Source organism: Bos indicus x Bos taurus, chromosome 1, assembly GCF_003369695.1.
Source record: "Bos indicus x Bos taurus breed Angus x Brahman F1 hybrid chromosome 1, Bos_hybrid_MaternalHap_v2.0, whole genome shotgun sequence".
NCBI lineage: Eukaryota > Metazoa > Chordata > Mammalia > Artiodactyla > Bovidae > Bos > Bos indicus x Bos taurus.
Window position 1 is genome coordinate 17,679,011 of NC_040076.1, and position 19,489 is coordinate 17,698,499.

At 35.3% G+C, this 19,489-nt stretch overlaps 1 non-coding gene across 1 annotated transcript; it reads left to right on the forward strand.

The window, feature by feature from the left end:
- Window positions 1-19,133: 19,133 nt before the first annotated feature.
- On the forward strand, window positions 19,134-19,239 carry LOC113899356. The gene has a single exon (XR_003512903.1). It is a non-coding gene; the product is annotated as a U6 spliceosomal RNA (small nuclear RNA).
- The last annotated feature ends 250 nt before the right edge of the window (window positions 19,240-19,489 follow it).

The window sequence follows — 19,489 nt, forward strand, 5'->3', positions numbered from 1 at the left end:
TTTTGTAAAAGTGTTGAGAGAAGTAAAATAGAAAAATATTGGTCTAATACAGAAAGCATGGGCTATTGAATTAATCAAGTCAGTCAGTTCAGTCGCTGAGTCATGTCTGACTCTTTGTGATCCCATGAACAGCAGCATGCCATGCCTCCCTGTCCATCATCAACACCTGGAGTTTACCCAAACTCATGTCCATTGAGTCAGTGATGCCATCCAACCATCTCATCCTCCATCGTCCCCTTCTCCTCCTGCCCTCAATCTTTCCCAGCATCAGGGTCTTTTTAAATGAGTCAACTCTTCATATCAGGTGGCCAAAGTATTGGAGCTTCAGCTTCAACATCAGACCTACCAATAAACACCAGGACTCATCTCCTTTAGTTGGATGAGTTGGACTGGTTGGATCTCCTTGCAGTCCAAGGGACTCTCAAGGGTCTTTTCCAACACCACAGTTCAAAAGCATCAATTCTTCGGTGCTCAGCTTTCTTTATAGTCCAACTCTGACATCCATACATGACTACTGGAAAAACCATAGCCTTGACTAGACAGACCTTTGTTGACAAAGTAATGTCTCTGCTTTTTAATATGCTGTCTAGGTTGGTCATAACTTTGCTTCCAAGGAGTAAGCGTCTTTTAATTTCATGGCTGCAGTCACCATCTGCCCTGATTTTGGAGCCCCAAAAAATAAAGTCAGCCACTGTTTCCCCATCTATTTGCCATGAAGTGATGGGACAGGATACCATAATCTTAGTCTTCTGAATGTTGAGCTTTAAGCCAACTTTTTCACTCTCCACTTTCACTTTCATCAAGAGGCTTTTTAGTTCCTCTTCACTTTCTGCCATAAGAGTGGGGTCATCTGCATATCTGAGGTTATTGATATTTCTTCCAGCAATCTTGATTCCAGCTTGTACTTCCTCCAGCCCAGCGTTTCTCATGATGTACTCTGCATATAAGTTAAATAAGCAGGGTGACAATATACAGCCTTGACGAACTCCTTTTCCTATTTGGAACCAGTCTGTTGTTGCATGTCCAGTTGTAACTGTTGCTTCCTGACCTGCATATAGGATTCTGAAGAGGCAGATCAGGTGGTCTGGTATTCCCATCTCTTTCAGAATTTTCCACAGTTTATTGTGATCCACACAGTCAAAGGCTTTGGCATAGTCAATACAGCAGAAATAGATGTTTTTCTGGAACTCTCTTGCTTTTTCCAAGATCCAGTGGATGTTGGCAATTTGATCTCTGGTTCCTCTGCCTTTTCAAAAACCAACTCGAACATCTGGAAGATCACGGTTCATGCATATTGAATTCTAATTCCAAAAATGTCAATCTGGTAGCATTGACTTACTTCATTCAATCTCAATTTTATCATGTCTTGAAAGGAAATAATACCTTTGTGATTATTTTATTGATGACTATTGGTATTAAGAGAGAAGGATAAATTGTTAAGTAGTATTTAACAGTAAGTGCTTAAAACTCATTTTATTTCTTATTTTTAAATCTCAGCCAACATCATTTTTGACCTTTAGATTATTTTATTCTTTTTAGAACAGTGTCTGAAAGTTGACAGCATTATTGTACTGCAGTTTCTTTTGGCCTAGGGTAACATTATTAAGATTTCTACCCTCACCTCCTCCCAGCCTAGAAAATTTCATTATTCAGTCTCTCTGGTTAAAATGTATTCATGGAAATGTTAAAAGCATATTTTATACTATCAAAAAAATAACAAAAGTTGAATATAATTAACAAAATTTAAAATACAGCTATTAAATTAAGCTTTATTTCATAACTAGACTTTTCAATTAATGATTCCTAATTGCCATTAACATTGTTATTTAGCTATTCTTATCACTGTTCTGAGGCTTTCCTTGTGACTCAGATTGGTAAATAGCCTGCCTGCAATGCAAGAGACATGGGTTCGATCCCTGGGTCGGAAGATCCCTGGAGGAGTGTGTGGCAATCCACTCCAGTATTCATGCCTGGAGAATCCTATGAACAGAGAAGCTTGGTGGGTTACAGTCCATGGGGTCCCATAGAGTCAGACACAACTGAGTGGCTAACACACACACATCACTATTGTGCATTCCTTTCACTCTTCTACTAGGGATTTTGCATGTTGCTAGCAATTTGTACTTTAATTATACCTTTAAATATCTATCAAATCTATGTATTCTACTAGAATAAATCATTTTAGTGAAAAATTTTGGCCAAATTAAAGATTCTTTCTTTTTTACTTATTTATACTACAGGCATAATATTATTAATTTAACACAGTAGGGTGAATCTTATTTGGAAATATTAGCAAGTTTACTTATAATATGGCATGAAGTAATTTAAAATTTTAATATTATTATTATTTTCATTTTTTGAATATACTTTATCAATGGTCCACAATAGGATTCATTTTATTTCTATTGCTTTTGTGTTATTATTCAGTGTTAACCTTCATCTCAGAACCTCTTTCCAGTGAGATCCAACTGGTAAAAACAGATAGACTCAAGTTCAATTTGTTTAACAACCTCATGGTTGTCATGAATAAAATTGAAATAAATAGCTAATAAGCTATCATAGTCATTTGAAGAGATAGGCTTTGAAATCAATATAATTTCATGTTTAAGTAGTATTTATACATGACAACCCCGAGGTTCAGAGAAGCTAAATAACATACCCAGGGTAATCCAGCTGCAAAATAGATAAACAAATTGAACTTGAGTCTATCTGTTTTTACCAGTTGGCTCTCATTGGAAAGAGGCTCTGTAATGAAGATTAATTAGTAGAAAAGTTAGGTTATGAGAAGTTTATCAGTTTATCAGATGAATGAATAAATAAAATGTGCTATACCTATACAGTTGAATATTCAGTTCAGTTCAGTCACTCAGTCATGACCAAATCTGCAACCCCATGGACTGCAGCACACCAGACTTCCCTGTCCATCACCAGCTCCTGGGGCTTGCTCAGATTCATGTCCATCTAGTCAGTGATGCCATCCAACCATCTCATCCTCTGTCGTCCTCTTCTCCTCCCGCCTTCTATCTTTCCCAGCATCAGGGTCTTTTCCAATGCGTCAGTTCTGTGCATCAGGTGGCCAAAGTATTGGAGTTTCAGCTTCAACATTAGTCTTTCCAATGAATATTCAGGACAGATTTCCTTTAGGATTGACTGGTTGGATCTCCTTTCAGTCCAAGTGACTCTCAAGAGTCTTCTCCAACACCAAAGTTCAAAAGCATCAATTCTTCAGTGCTCAGCTTTCTTTATGGTCCAACCCTCACATCCGTACATGACTACTGTAAAACCATAGCTTTGACTAGATGGACCTTTGTTGGCAAAGTAATGTCTCTGCTTTTTAATACGCTGTCTAGGTTTGTCATAGCTATTCTTCCAAGGAGCAACAGTCAAATATTATTCAGCAATAACAAAGAATGAAGTAATTTCTTATGGGTTTTAATAAAAGAATTAGTATTAGGTCAAAAGATAACTTAGGATGTGATAAAGTCAGAAAATGTGTCAGCCAAACTGGAGTGACCCTTCAGAGTTGTTCCAAGATGAGGCAAGGAACATAAAACTTTATGATACATGGTGCAGCATAGAAGAACCTTGAAACATTATGCTAAGTGAGAGAAAGCAATCCCTGGGTAGGGAAGATACCCTGGAGAAGAAAATGGCAACCCACTCCAGTACTCTTGCCTAGAAAATTCCATGGACGGAGGAGCCTGGTAGGCTACAGTCCATAGGATCACAAAGAGTAGACAGGACTGAGCAACTTCACTTTCACTTTCAAGCGAGAGAAAACAATCATAAGCCCTCCTCCAGGGGATTTTCCCAACCCAGGGATCAAACCCAGTTCTCTCACACTGCAGGCAGATTTTATTGACTGAGTCACCAAGGAAACCCATTAAAATTCAAATATTGTACAACACTTTTTTTGTGAAATTCCGAAACTAGGCAAAGCTGTAAAGATAGAAAATGTATGAGGTTGTCGAGCACAGAGGACTTTGGGGGTAAATATTGAATGATTACAAATGAAAACAGAAATTATTTTTTGAGTGATGAAAATATTTTAAAATTGACCATGGTGATTTTTGTAACTATACTAAAATCAATGAATACTATACTTTAAATGAGTTTTTTAAAAAAGAAGTTTCTCAGAAAGTACTTGCTTATGGGTTTTAACAAACCCTAGTATCAGGTCAAAAGATAACTTAGGATGCGATAAACTCAGAAAATGTGTCAGCCAAACTGAAATGACCCTTCAGAGTTGTTCCAAAATGCAGCAAGGAACATAAAACTTTATATCACTGCATCAAATGGTCTTTAAATGCAGGCTGCCCTTGGTAAGGGGCTTTGTCACTGCCAAGACAGATCTCAATGGCCAAGGAAATTTCCAGAGAGGACTTCCAGCTAAGGCTTATACTCAGGTTTATGCCAGCAAATAGAGAAATAAATCCTTTAATCTTGAAAGGATGTATGTTTGTCTAGTACATCACAAAATCCGCTACTCCATTCCCTCAAAGTTATGCTTTCTGTGATGCTACTTTGTCAATCAGACTGCTGTATCACTTTGATCACATATGGATGATGTAGTTGTAGAAACAATAAGGTTTTCTTTTTGTAGAACAGTTTCCCTTTCTTTACTAAAGGAAAGCTTATCCTTTAGTAATCTAAAGCGCTCTAGTAATCTAAAGCGCTTTAGTAATCTAAAGCTCAGCCCATATCACTGAGTTAACGTGAAAAATAGAGGAGATGATTAAAGTTTGGCAGCACAAAATCTTTGTTTTGAATTTCAAATCTACAGGGCTCCCTACAGATAAGTTTATTTATCTAAAGACACATAAGCAATGTTTTTGATTTTCGAATTATTTTACTTTTGAAATTACAGTTTCAGTTGTATTACATACTAAATTGTATAGTGTAACAGAGATAAGCTAGTCATTCTTCAAGAAAATTTTCTTTGTCTTCTGACATCACAGTGAGGCTGTATTTCCCAGATTCCCCTACAATTGGTCTGGCCACGTGGCCAAGTTCTGGTCAAGGGAAAATGTATCTGTTTTGATGTATGCTGCTTCTAGACATGACCCATAGAAAAAAGTAATCTGCATTCTTTTCCCGTGTTCTTTCTCCTTGGAAGCACTGAATAAAGGATGGTGGAGTTACAAGATGAAAGGTGTCTGTTTTTTGTTTTTTTTTTTACTTTACAATATTAAAAACTACCACTTTTAGGAGAGCTGTTGTCAGGTCACAATAAGCTACTTTGAACTTCCATGCATAGGAAATAAATTTCCATTTTTGGGAGACAGTAAAATTTTATCTCAGTTTACAGTGTGTGTATGTGAACTCTAAGCCTCCAGACTCCTCTGTCCATGACATTCTCCAGACAAGAATACCAGACTGGGTTGCCATATCCTTTTCCAATCTCAGTCTACTAGTGTTATCGTTATTAATATTGGTGACATTCAGCATTTCACTTTATGTCTGCAGAATGTTTTAAACTTTGTTTTCTTTCTTAAATATATTTAAATTTATATAATGTGACTATATTTAACTTATACTGTATATTTAATATACCACTGTTCTCTTAAGAAAAACAGCATTAAAATCATATAGTGATTTCACCTTTTAAAAGCTATTTTGTTTTATTCATAGTCTTATTTATGATGACCAAATATCTTTTCATTATATCCCTTTCATTTGCTTATTATTTGTATATAGTCTATTAATATATTTCTTAATCTAAGAAGTTTTCAGTTTTTTAATGAATCACAATTGATGAATGCTCCTTTGAAATTTAATGTAGAAGTGAGACAAAGATTAATTTCATTGTTTTCTTTTTTTTTACTTTCAAGCGATCGAATAATTTTCTTCAAAATATCACAAAGTGCTAAGATATTCACTTCAATACCCTGTATCCACTCAGGGTCTCCTAAGCACAATAAATGAGATTTCATATCTTACCCTCTCCTACTTCCTGACCCTCCTCTTTGGGGAGGATATGAGCTGCTTCCAATACAACTCATAATAAGTTGAGACAAGTTGTTTGGCAAGATTGAAGATACTTTTGTAGTTTGGAGAGTAACATTTAAGATGGCCCTTGAAGATGAATCATGCTATACAGAGTAGGTAAAGAAGTTGGGGCAGGGATTCTTTAGTAGTCCAGTGGTTAAGAATCCTCTTCTGCTGCAGGGTATGTGAGGACATAAGTTAGATCCCTCATCCGGTAACTAGGATCCCAGATGCTGTGGGACACCTAAGCTCTCGCACTACAACTAAGCCCTTGAGGGTGCGCTAGAGCCCATGCTCAGCAATAAGAGAAGCCCATGTGCCACAATTGGAGAAAGCCCACGCACTGCAATAAAGACTTAACACAGCAAAAATAATAATAATAATAAAAGAGATGGGGCATATGTGAGGTAAGGCAAATAGGAGGGGATAAGAACACTCTTCTGTGCTAACCATAGCCTGTGCAAAAGCATAGAGCTGACATATTTTTTGGCATGTTCAGAGAACCAAGAATAGCACAAGGTGGCTGGGGTAGAGAGGATATGTTAATGTGTGATGTATGAGATAATTTGTGAATGATTTTCACTTTCAAGCTTTAGAATTTGGATACTGCATATTAATTTCAATGGTTATTACAATATTTTCCCTGTCTCTCTCTTTTTCCTTTCTAAAGAGAATTAACATCATCATATCTGTATTATTAGATACACTAGGTGAATTGTGGTTAGTATGAAAGAGATTACATTAATTCACATAAGAGATTAGGAAGATCTGAATGAGGAAATAGATAAACCAGCATATTTTGAAAGTTTAGCTTCAAAATGTTTCACATGATGACCTTTCCTTTTGTTCTTTTTTTTTAAATTAACTACTTTTTCTTAATAGTAGCTTAAAGAATATTTATTTCTTAAAGAAACATATGGGAGATACTGTCCTTGTCTATTCAGTCCCCCTTTTGTTTATGGTGACCATAAAATTTGTTGTTCTTTTGTTATTTTCAGGGGTATTGGGAGAGTTATTAATAATTGAACTGGATAATAGTTGAATTATAAATAAAAATATTAATTATAAATAAACATTTAATTATAAATAAATGAATAAAATTATAAATAAAAAAATTTCCTAACTCACCAGGGAAAATTGGATACTATATGAAAAGGATGAAAATTTTTAAAATGAATACACATAATAATAGGATGAAAGAAAGAAAATGGGATACATATTATAATGCAAGTTTCAATTACTTTTAAAATTCTATTACCAAAGAATTTCCCGTCTAAGCTTTTATGAATTTTTAAACTGAAAAGAAGTACAATGAAATTGATGATAATTTTTCCCTTCCCTTTTTACATCTTCATTCTGTTCTTCCTAATTGTTTTCTAAATTTATCCTTTTTTTTTTCTTCACTTTATCCTTTCTTGGTTTGTTAGAACACTTAAGGGAAATATAAGTGCTCAATTTTAAGTGCTATTTTCATTTCTTAAACTTGCTGCAGTTAACTTTCTACTGAAAAATAAATTCTAATGTACTTTATTCTTAAATTAACAGTGCTGTATCAGTGTATGTGTAACTTGTGGCAAGTTGTCTCAGTTATTTTTGGAAAGACCACATTATACATAAAGAAGATGTTCATATGTATGTTAATTTATACATAACATTAATTATATAAGATGATATAAATGTTCAAGTTCGGACGTTTACACTGCTAGATTTTTTCACTTTGAAAATATTCTGGAGTTTCCAGAGCTTTGAATCTTATCTTTTTTTTTTTTTTTTTTACTTTGAGTTAATCTCAGAGTACTAAAAGTGAAAATGAAAGTCACTCAGTCAAGTCCATACTCTTTGCGACCCCATGGACCATACAGTCCATGGAATTCTCCAGGCCAGAATACTGTGGTGGGTAACCTTTCCCTAGAGTACTAAAAAACACTCACCAATTCAAATTCGTAACATAGAAAATCTACAAATATGGAATAGAAACTTTTTTAAGTCAGTACTAATGTGACCAGAACGTTTAACTAATATGGTAAATCATTAACCCTCTAGAAGATCTATATTTAAGCACATGGTAGATGGCCATGCATTTGGTACTAGATTAAGATGTGAAGTGAATGATTTATTCTAGTCACTGAAAAATTTAAATATTAAAGACTTTATTTAGAAACAGCATATAGCCATTATTTGTATAAGTTAGTAGGATTAAATACAAGGTCACATCTCTCTGATAAGAAAAATAATATTCAGGTTTGACTTTCTGAGGGGAATCTTGCTAACTCAGTACAAACTGACATATGATGACAATAGCCAAAATATAAACAAATACAATATGAAGCCTAGGGAGAAGAATCATGTATACTTGACATGATTCAGTAAGAATCATGTACTAGAATATTCTAGCAATGTTAGTTACTTTAGAATACATTGACACTTCTCCTACACAGCTATTCTTATTTTTATAATAAATTGTTATTGAGATTCTTATTTTTCAAATAGGTGAATGACCACTGAAGCCTAGAACCTATGCAATCACAAATTTAATTATTTCCAAAAATAAATCCAATTCTTTATTAATTTTTATTGGTCATAAATTCTAGAATTGTAGAAGAATGAAATGTGTGCATGTGACAACTAGTCATCATACATAATACTTCAGCTATATAAAAAATGAATATAGAAATTCACACTTAATGTTAATACAGCTATTTTAGTTTGCATACAAATAATGAACTATTTCTATTTAACATGGATTTTGCATGCCATTTTCCACTTTATAGCAAAAAGAAAATATAACTCATATTTCATCTTTATTTAAGTTGTTACCACTTGACTTTTGGTTTTATCAAATTATTTAAGAGGATAAATTAGTTCAGACTATGGGGTCGCACAGAGTCAGACACGACAGAAGCGACTTAGCAGCAGCAGCAGCAACATGAATTTATTGAGTCTTATGGTATTTTTATATACAAACTTCAAGAAGGCTTATAAAAATCCTACACTTGACTAGGAAGGTAATCTGAAAATCCTAGGAAGATGTCCAGGTATGGTGGTGAAATAATCTTTTTTTTTATTTCTCTCTTGATACCTGCTTCACTTAATTCACAATATTGTACTTATGGAAGAATACTCCAACTGCAGTCTTCATGACTGGTTGAATATCTTTCAGTTTGGGGATAACTAAAGAAGCTTTCATATAAAAGCTATTCAACCAATTATGAATATTACAAAGATATATATATATATATATATTTGGGCTTCCCTTTATATATATATATAATTTTATATATTATAAAATTATATTATAATATATAAGAATTACAACAATTAATAATTTGTTAATATATATAAATTTGGAGAAGGCAATGGCACCCCACTCCAGTACTCTTGCCTGGAAAATCCCATGGATGGAGGAGCCTGGTAGGCTGCAGTCCATGGGGTCGCTAGGAGTCGGACACGACTGAGCGACTTCACTTTCCTTTTTCATTTTCATGCATTGGAGAAGGAAATGGCAACCCACTCCAGTGTTCTTGCCTGGAGAATCCCAGGGATAGGGGAGCCTGGTGGGCTGCCATCTCTAGGGTAACACAGAGTCGAACACGACTGAAGTGACTTAGCATAGCATAGCATAGCATATATAAATTTATATATACTTATATAATTATATACAAGTATATGTAGTTATAAAATAAATTATAGCATACATATAATTTTATATATATAATATATAATTATATATTAATAATTATTGTATTGAATATTAAATATGTATTATATATAATATCTAGAAATCTTTAAAAATACCATTTAATAGAATACTATTCTAATATAATACTACTTTTCAATAGTATTCTGTAATTCTATAAAATTTTGTAAAACTGTGATGTAGAATTGCTATTAAATTGTGCAAAATGTCAAAGAACAGATAAGTAAAAGGTGTCATATGCAGCATACAGACCAGTGGTAGCATAATGCAGGATTCCATGATCAGCATTAGTATCCAATTTCCTGTTATAATAAGGAAGATTATAGAAGTAGTTAATATTACATGACATTTTCACATTTTAAAAATCTTTAGAAAAATATCCCATAATGGCACTTCATCCTAAAAGTAGAAAAAGAAAAGAAAAAAAGAAAAAAAAAAGAAACCATTTTCACGTGGTTAAGAGAAACTGAAATTCAAAAAGACAAATGCAACTCAATGTTCATAGTAGCATTATATACAATTGCCAAGGTATGAAAGCAACCGAAGTGTCCTACAGATGATTGGATAAAGAAGATGTGGTATATGCATGCAATGAAACATTACTCGGCCATTAAAAAAAGAAGGAGATTTTTGCCATTTGCAGCAACATGAATGGACCTGGTGGGCATTAAGCTTAGTGAAATAAGTCAGACAAAGAAATATAAATACTGCATGAGATTATTTATATATGAAGTCTAAAAAATACAACAAAGTGGTGAATATGACAGAAAAGAAACCGACTCCCAAATATAGGGAACAAACCAGAGGTTACCAGTGGAGAGGTGGGGAGGAGGAATATAGGGATGGGAAAGTGTGAGACACTAACCACTGGGTAAAAGATAGGCCCAAAGATATATTGCAATGTGGGGGTTATAGCCAATATTTTGTAATAACTGTGGAAAATAACTTTTTAAAATTGTATAAAAACTTAGCTTCATTTCCCCTTTGGGGGTAAAAAATGAGTAAACTGATAATGTCATAGAGTAAAGATGTGTGAGACATGTTTCAAATAGAAATACAGAAAAAATGCTTAGGAAAATTTGGGAGAATTCTAAAAGTACACAGTGTGTTTTAGCAGTTCAGCACATGAAATCTTAGATGCCAAATCACAAAATGCAGCAGAATTTTGTTTGCTTTTATTGCCATCATCTCCTAAGCAAAGCATGCAAACAAAAAAGCCATTTACTTAAAAAAAAATCAGATATCAAAATAAAATCTTAGTTATTAATTTAAAGTTATTCTTTTTTGCATAGCTTGAATATTATGGCTGAAGTTCAGTACTAAGGGACTTCTCTTTTATAACTAGTCTAAATGTTAAGAATTAGAACTTCACTAGCTTGAAGCTTATTTCAGAGGGAGTTTAAAAAGAGTTTCACAAATCATTTTCTTAGTTTCAACCAAACCTTGAAGGCTTGGATTTAATTGAAAATGTTAAAGTTTCATTTCAGGCTTCAGAGATCAAATCTTTTGAGAAAAGAAGGGCAATTTAAAGACAATTACCTTCTTTGGAATGTAATATGAAATCATCCTTATTTTCAAGTTAAGGATTTCCATGTAAAGATCACCTCTAGATTATGGCTGGTGAATAGTACATTGCTGCCATGAACACCTGTTCAGTTCAGTTCAGTCGCTCAGTCGTGTCCGACTCTTTGCGAACACCTGTGGGTACCTTTAGAGTAGCTATAAGTTAACTAGTTCCCTACCTCCTGCTGGTTCTCTAATGAAGAATGATGCTTTGCCTAAATTTAAAGGGACTCGATGTTCTGGCTCTTTTGAAATTGATCCAAGCATAGGTTAATTTCTCTCTATGGCACCACTGTGGTGTTGTGGTATGTCTTAGATACATAATCAGAAGGCTGACGTTCCAGGCTGGTTATGCTAATGTAGAGGCTGTTTTATCTTACACATCTTTTTAGACCATGTGAGTCTCATTATCTTTAAATCTTATAAGGATGATATTTCTACTATTTGTTCTTTAATGGGGCCTGTATATTTTTAGTCTTCTTTGTCTTCAGAGGGTAGTTTTAAGAATAAACTGGAATTATCTATACCATAACAGTTGGTAATATACAGTGTTGTACAGCTGTTTAAAAATTTATTTTTTTCTGAGGTACATAGAAGCTATAAAATTCAGGGATGGCCAATGATTGTAGACTAATTCTACAATCTACAGATTACTACAATCTACTAATTCTACAGTCTACAGATTGTAGACTGCATGATGGCTAATTTTCTGGGTCATCTTGGCTGGGCTATGGTGTCCAATGTGCACACTAACATTGTTCCGGGTGCTTTGGGATGAGATTAATAGATAAATTGTTGGACATGGCATAAAGCAAATTGCCCTCCATCATATTAGGTGTGAGATGTGAATATAAAAACATCTGACCTCCCCTGATCAGTCACTTCTGCAACAGAAGGCCTTTGGACTTGAACTTAAGACTCAGCAACTCCTTGATCTCTAGTCTGCTGTCCCAACCTGCAGATTTTGAACTTGCCAACCTCCATGATCGTGTGAACATTTCCTTAAATTAAATCTCTTTCTCTCTTTATATGCCTATTCCATTTGTTCTGTTTCTCTGGGGAACCCTAACACACAGCAGAAAACCTACATATTAAAATGAGAGAAATTTAGAAATTATATTTATATATGATCAAAGCCTATTATTTAAAAACAATATCACCTTTCACAACTTAGGTTTTGTTTTGGCTTGGCCTTTGTTTATTTATGGTGGATCAGTTCAGTTCAGTTGCTCAGTCATATCTGACTCTTGAGACCCCATAGACTGCAGCACACCAGGCTTCCCTGTCCATCACCAAATCCCAGAGCTTGCTCAAACTCATGTCCATAGTGTTGGTGATGTCATCCAACCATCTCATCCTCTGTCATACCCTTCTCCTCCTGCCTTCAATTTTTCCCAGCATCAGGGTCTTTTCCAATAAGTCAGTTCTTCACATCAGGTGGTCAAAGTACTGGAGCTTCAGTTCTTTCAATGAATATTCAGGACCAATCTCCTTTAGAATTGACTGGTTTGATTTTCTTGCTGTCCAAGGGACTTTCAAGAGTCTTCTCCAAAACCATAGTTCAAAACCATCAATTATTTGGCCCTCAGCTTTCTTTCTCGTCTTTTATTTATGGTGGATGGTAGACATTCGCTTGTTTATATTAAGTAAACATATTTATTTATTGTGGGTGGTAGATGATATCCATCGTCTCAAAATAGCTGCGGTCTTAGTGTATGGCTCTTCATCAAAATAGGTCACAACTCCTACCCTAAGACAAAGTTCCTCCTCTTCACTCAAGTTTTAATAAGATCACTCATAAAAGCATTGTCTCTACTATTCTGGATAACTTGAAACATTCCTTACAGAGAAAAGTGGTCTGTTTACTCCTTTACCTTTCTTTCATGAGACTTAGACATCGTTACAGTCCTTGAGAGGTCATTACCCCTGTTCTCAACTAATTTTTATGTTCTCTTATTTTCTCATCCCTTGATAAAACTGAGTCTCCCATCCCTTGAAGGCTCCCAATATCAATTCCCCTCCAGCTCTTTCTCTTCACTGCTTGGAACACTTGTGCCTCTGTAAATAAAACTGACCAATCACTCTCTATCTTTCCACAAGCTTTGTCACCTGCCTGCTTTGACTATCATTTGGTTCCCCCTGAGAACACATTCTCCTATGGCCCTCCACTATGGAATTACTTCCATCATATTTCTTGTTTCTGAATCTCTTGTATGTACATGTTTTTGTGAGTTTCAGGCAATCTGGCTGTAAGACGCTTTGTCTTCTTTAATCCAGGTAATAACCTTCATTTCATAACATCTTGCTGATAGGAACTTTTTCTGTCATTACTACAAATGCCTGTGATAATTTAAAGATAGTTTAATATCCCATTTTGGCAGGTCTATCAGAAAACCATTCTCAAAACTTAAAGACTGCTTGAATTGAAATGCCCATCATACCCTACATCTGGAAGAATTTAGGAAATATAATCTCTTATATCTCATGCATTGCCATCCTTCTAGTTTATTTATTTTTTCCTAATTTCACTGCTTTTGCACTTACTCATTAACATTCCATCCCCTTCAACCCTTTATCCTTGCCATAAAATATCAGGCTTAGCTAAAATTCTGAGTCAGTGCAACAATGCATCTTTTTTTGTTACTAACCCTGGAAGCTAAGCCCTATTGGAGGGAAGTATACAGTTAGGTGTATGTTGGTCATTCAGTCGTGTCCAGCTCTTTGCGACCCCACGTACTGTAGCCTGCCAGGCTTCTCTGTCCATGGGATTCTCCAGACAGGAATACTGGAGTGGGTTGCCATTTCCTTTTCCATACAGGTACGTAGACTTGCAAAAATAAAATAAAATAAAATACATGAACTCAAAATATAGTCAGAATCTTGAGACCACCACGATTTCTTTTGTTTTATCTTTTAAATATACAGCCTCTGATTTTCATCAAGACTGTCTTCCAATTATTAACCATTCCTCTTCAATACTTTAACAATTACCTTACCTCATACCTAGAGAAAATGAAGCCTTAAATGATAACTATCACAATAAAAAAATTCAGTTTCACTTAAATAAATATTTTCTTTCTCTTAGCCTTGGAAGATAAAGATTACTTTATGTTTAAAGCTAATTGAAATTTTCAATATATCCATTTCACCTCTTTCTGTATTAAAGTATGTTCAAGTCTCTATCCTTAAAAAGAAACAAATAAAAAGCAAAATAAAAAGTAAATTGTGCCTTTATCCCCAAAGTCCTCTCACTGCTGTTCTTTTATTATTCTCATCCATCTTTTTTAAAACCTATATGTACATTTCTTGTTCTCAACTCTTCATTTTTCATGGATGCTCTAAACCTCACTCCCGCATCACTTTACTAACAATTTTATTAAAGTTACCAATATTTACTCACAATCAAACTGGATTACATTTTCAACTCATCATTCTAGACTTTTTATGCACTTGAAACTATTCATTTAATCCTCTTTCTCTAGGTAAACAAATACATTTAAAGGTAATACCTTAGTGAAAAGTAATTTGCCTGACACTAAAGGTATAGAAAAGGAGTACACCGAGGCTGTATATTGTCACCCTGCTTATTTAACTTCTATGCAGAGTAAATCATGAGAATCACTGGGCTGGAAGAAGCACAAGCTGGAATCAAGATTGCCAGGAGAAATATCAATAACCTCAGATATGCAGAAGACCCCACCGTTATGGCAGAAAGTGAAGAGGAACTGGGATGATTTAGGAGAATAGCATTGAAACATGTATAATATCATATATGAAGCGAGTCGCCAGTCCAGGTTCGATGCACGATACTGGATGCTTGGGGCTGGTGCACTGGGATGACCCGGGGGGATGGTACGGGGAGAGGGGAGGGAGGAGGGTTCAGGATGGGGAACACATGTATACCTGTGGCAGATTCATTTTGATGTATGGCAAAACCAATACAATATTGTAAAGTTAAAAAATAAACTAAAATAAAATAAAAATAAATAAAAAGCCTCTTGATGAAAATTAAAGTGGAGAGTGAAAAAGTTGGCTTAAAGCTCAACATTCAGAAAACGAAGATCATGGCACCTGGTCCCATCACTTCATGGGAAATAGATGGGGAAACAGTGGAAACAGTGTCAGACTTTACTTTTGGGGGCTCCAAAATCACTGCAGATGGTGATTGCAGCCATGAAATTAAAAGACACTTACTCCTTGGAAGAAAAGTTATGACCAACCTAGATAGCATATTCAAAAGCAGAGACATTACTTTGCCAACAAGGGTCCATCTAGTCAAGGCTATGGTTTTTCCTGTGGTCATGTATGGATGTGAGAGTTGGACTGTGAAGAAAGCTGACCACCGAAGAATTGATGCTTTTGAACTGTGGTGTTGGAGAAGACTCTTGAGAGTCCCTTGGACTGCAAGGAGATCCAACCAGTCCATTCTGAAGAGATCAGCCCTGGGATTTATTTGGAAGGAATGATGCTAAAGCTGAAACTCCAGTACTTTGGCCACCTCATGCGAAGAGTTGACTCATTGGAAAAGACTCTGATGCTGGGAGGGATTGGGGGCAAAAGGAGAAGGGAACGACAGAGGATGAGATGGCTGGATGGCATCACTGACTCGATGGACGTGAGTCTGAGTGAACTCCAGTAGTTGATGATGGACAGGAGGCCTGGCGTGCTATGATTCATGGGGTCGCAAAGAGTCGGACATGACTGAGTGACTGAACTGACTGAAAGGTAAAACTTTAGTTTTTGTTACACTTTACAGGTTATTACCAGGTTAATATTCAATTTCCTGTAAAACCCTATGTATATGACACATCTATTTCTTTGTTTTTTCATAATTGTCTATTAATCATGGCTATCATTTATAATTATTATATATTTATTTATACTTATTATTTGTAACTATTTACTAAATTATTTTGCTTCTTAACAGTGAGTTCCTTGAAGGAAAGAGATATTTTATTTAATTTTGTAGCTTCAAAAATTTTTAATGATATTCAGTGGGTACTACATACATTTTCATTAAATAAACAATTAAGATATGAATGAGCTAAAAACTAAAGGATCTTTTTACTAGACACATTGCAGTTAATTTAAAGACCTTCTCTCATGAAAAATGTGTTTTAACCTCAACATACATGGTAAAAAGGACAGTGCAGTATATTCTTGGGCATACCCAGTGGATGAAGTGAGGACTGATACTAGTCCTCAAAGAAAGATTAGGTAATGCTCTAGGAGTGAAATCTCTCAAGAAACAGAAGAGCAGTAGATGATAACCTCTTCACAGTTGCTCTGATACTACTTAAATCATAAAATTGAATCCCATTGGCAACATGATGTAATGCTTAAACTTTGCCCATCACTTTGCCTTTTTCCTCCTTGTCTCCCTCTTTTCTTCCTTTCTTTTTTCTTTCAAAGTATAGTACAATAAACTTTACACACCATGGCATTGCATCCGGCTATGGATATTCTGAGAAGCAGGATGGACCTGCCACCCAAAACTGTTTCAGAAATCAAGACTGATATCTTGCTATGAAGATATCAAGATACACATAAAACAGAAGTGTGTGAAAAAGTTTATTAATCATATAATAAGGCACCTGAGGAAGAAGTCACACTTTTCAAGCTAGTCTGAAAAATGGCTTGGGAGAAGAAGGATTAGAGCCTAATTTCGGATTTTTATTGAGATTTGGGCACAGAGCTGGGGTGAGGGTCCCAGTTGTTCATGGGCTTGCATGTTTTGAATATCCCACCAGCCTCAAAAAGGGAGCTTTCTGACTTCTCATCTTGGCCAGAAATGAGGCAGAGGGAAGAGCGAGCAGTAACATTTAGAAGATGTCAGCAGTCAAGCATCCAAAAATGGAGGCAGCCTCTTTAGTATATACACTCAATACTGCACATTCTGAAACAAAACCAGGCCTAACAATAAAAATAGCAATAACTCTTTCTATTATCCAACATTTAATCTATACTCAAATCTTTGTGATTGTCTCAATTTTTTAAATACTTAATCTATTAAAAAGTTAGGATCTGATAAAGTCTAAAAATTGTATCCTTATGTCTTTTAAGCCTATTTTATGCTTATATAGACCTCAGCCTTTATGTCTGTCATAGAATTCCTAATGATGTCAAATGGCCAGTAAAATGTCCTATTGTCTAAATTTTTCTAATTGTTTTGTTGTGCTGTCATTTAACGTATTAGTTTGACTCTGTTATTTCTGTAAACTGTAAATTACAGGTAGAAGCTTGAAGAGATGTGAGTTCAACTTTACAGCCAGAATATTACATAGCACTTTATACAGTTCAGCCGCTCAGCCGGGTCCAACCCTTTGAAACCCCATGGACTACAGCACACCAGCCTTCCTTGTCCACCACCAACTCCTGGAGTTTGCTCAAACTCAAGTCCATCAAGTCAGTGATGCCATCCAATCATCTCATCCTCTGTCATCCCCTTCTCCTGCCTTCAATCTTTCACAGCATCAGGGTTTTTTCCAACGAGTTAGCTCTTTGCATCAGACTGCCAAAGTATTGGAGCTTCAGCTTCATCATCAGTCCTTCCAATGAATATTCAGTACCAATCTCCTTTAGAAATAACTGGTTGATCTTATTCTTGTCCAAGGGACTCTCAAGAGTCTTCTCCAATACCACAGTTCAAAAGCATCAATTCTTCGGCACTCAGCTTTCTTTACGGTCCAACTCTCACATATGACATCAAGTCATGAGCACATGATATCTGCTTACTCCACTTTAAGTTATACTATAATTAACTGATTGGTGGAAATGTTAAGACCTCTCCATTGTAACTTGAACTTTTGATTCTGTAATCTTCATTTAATCTGTGGAATGTAATTTGGCATAATGCAAATATCCATATTTCCACACTAATCTACCAAAAGTGTTCTTGATAAAATTTTCAGTCATTTTGATGTGACTAAAACAATGGACAAATTTTACCTATTGCTTAATCAAACCACAGCTTTTGACAGAGTTTCTCTTTTCTTCTTGTGGCAAATTCTTCACTTGTCTTTCATAGTACTATTCTTGCTTGATAATCACTTTTTCATCTCTACCCTCTCTCCAGACACTTTTCTGGTTTGTACAGTTCTTCTTAACTCCTAAACATTTGAGGATCCTATGAACTCTGACAAATTTTGAGATTCAATAATATATATATATAATAAAAAAATTTTGTTGCAGGAAGTGCATGAATTTTTACAAACTCAAAGACCAGGGATTCTGAAAATAGACAAGCTGAGGATGTTATACCTGAGTAAGATCAAAGAATGAATATTTACAGGGCTGTTTAAAAATACTGACAGGAGGATACGATCACAAAGAAAGGGAACCAGTTCATCAAGAGCATGTCATGTCAGATTAGCCTTGTTTCTTTCACTGACAGAGTTACTGAACTAAAACAGATTTTTATCAAAGCATTTGAGAATGACTTTCAATGATATCCTTTAGAGCAAGGAAAAGAAAAAATACATATCTAGGAAAAGATAACTAGAGGATTAGCAAATGGTAGGACAAACAATCAAAGAATTACATTAATGAAAACTTGTCCATTAAGAGATTTCTGTCTGGTGAATCCTGAATCAACAAATGAAATGCAAAAACAAAAGATGAAATTACAGGATCCTAATAGCTCTGGAGCTTTCTTTCTTCTATCTAGAACAATGATTTTCGATTGGAGATTATTTTGCTCACATGGGGTATTTGGTAATACCTGATAACATTTTGGTTTGTCACAACAGGAGTTACTGCTGGAATACTGTGGCTAGAGGCCAGGGATGCTACTAAACATCCCCACAATGTACAGGACAGACTTCTAAAACAAGGAATTATCCAGTCCTGCAACATCATTATTGCTATGATAGAGAATCATGATCCAGTACTCAGTTCAGCAAGACATATACTAAAATGGGAATGACACAGAGAAGATTAGCAAGGAAGCTGTGCAAGGATGACACACAATTTGTGAAGCAGTCTATATTTTTTTAATAAATAAATAATCCTGATCTGTACTCACTCCCTTGTGATCTCATCAATCCCAAGGCATTGAATATTAAAATCTAATGGCTCACTCAGAGAAGGCAATGGCACCCCACTCCAGTACTCTTGCCTGGAAAATCCCATGGACGGAGGAGCCTGAAAGGCTGCAGTCCATGGGGTCTCTGAGGGTCGGACATGACTGAGCGACTTCCCTTTCACTTTTCACTTTCATGCACTGGAGAAGGAAATGGCAAT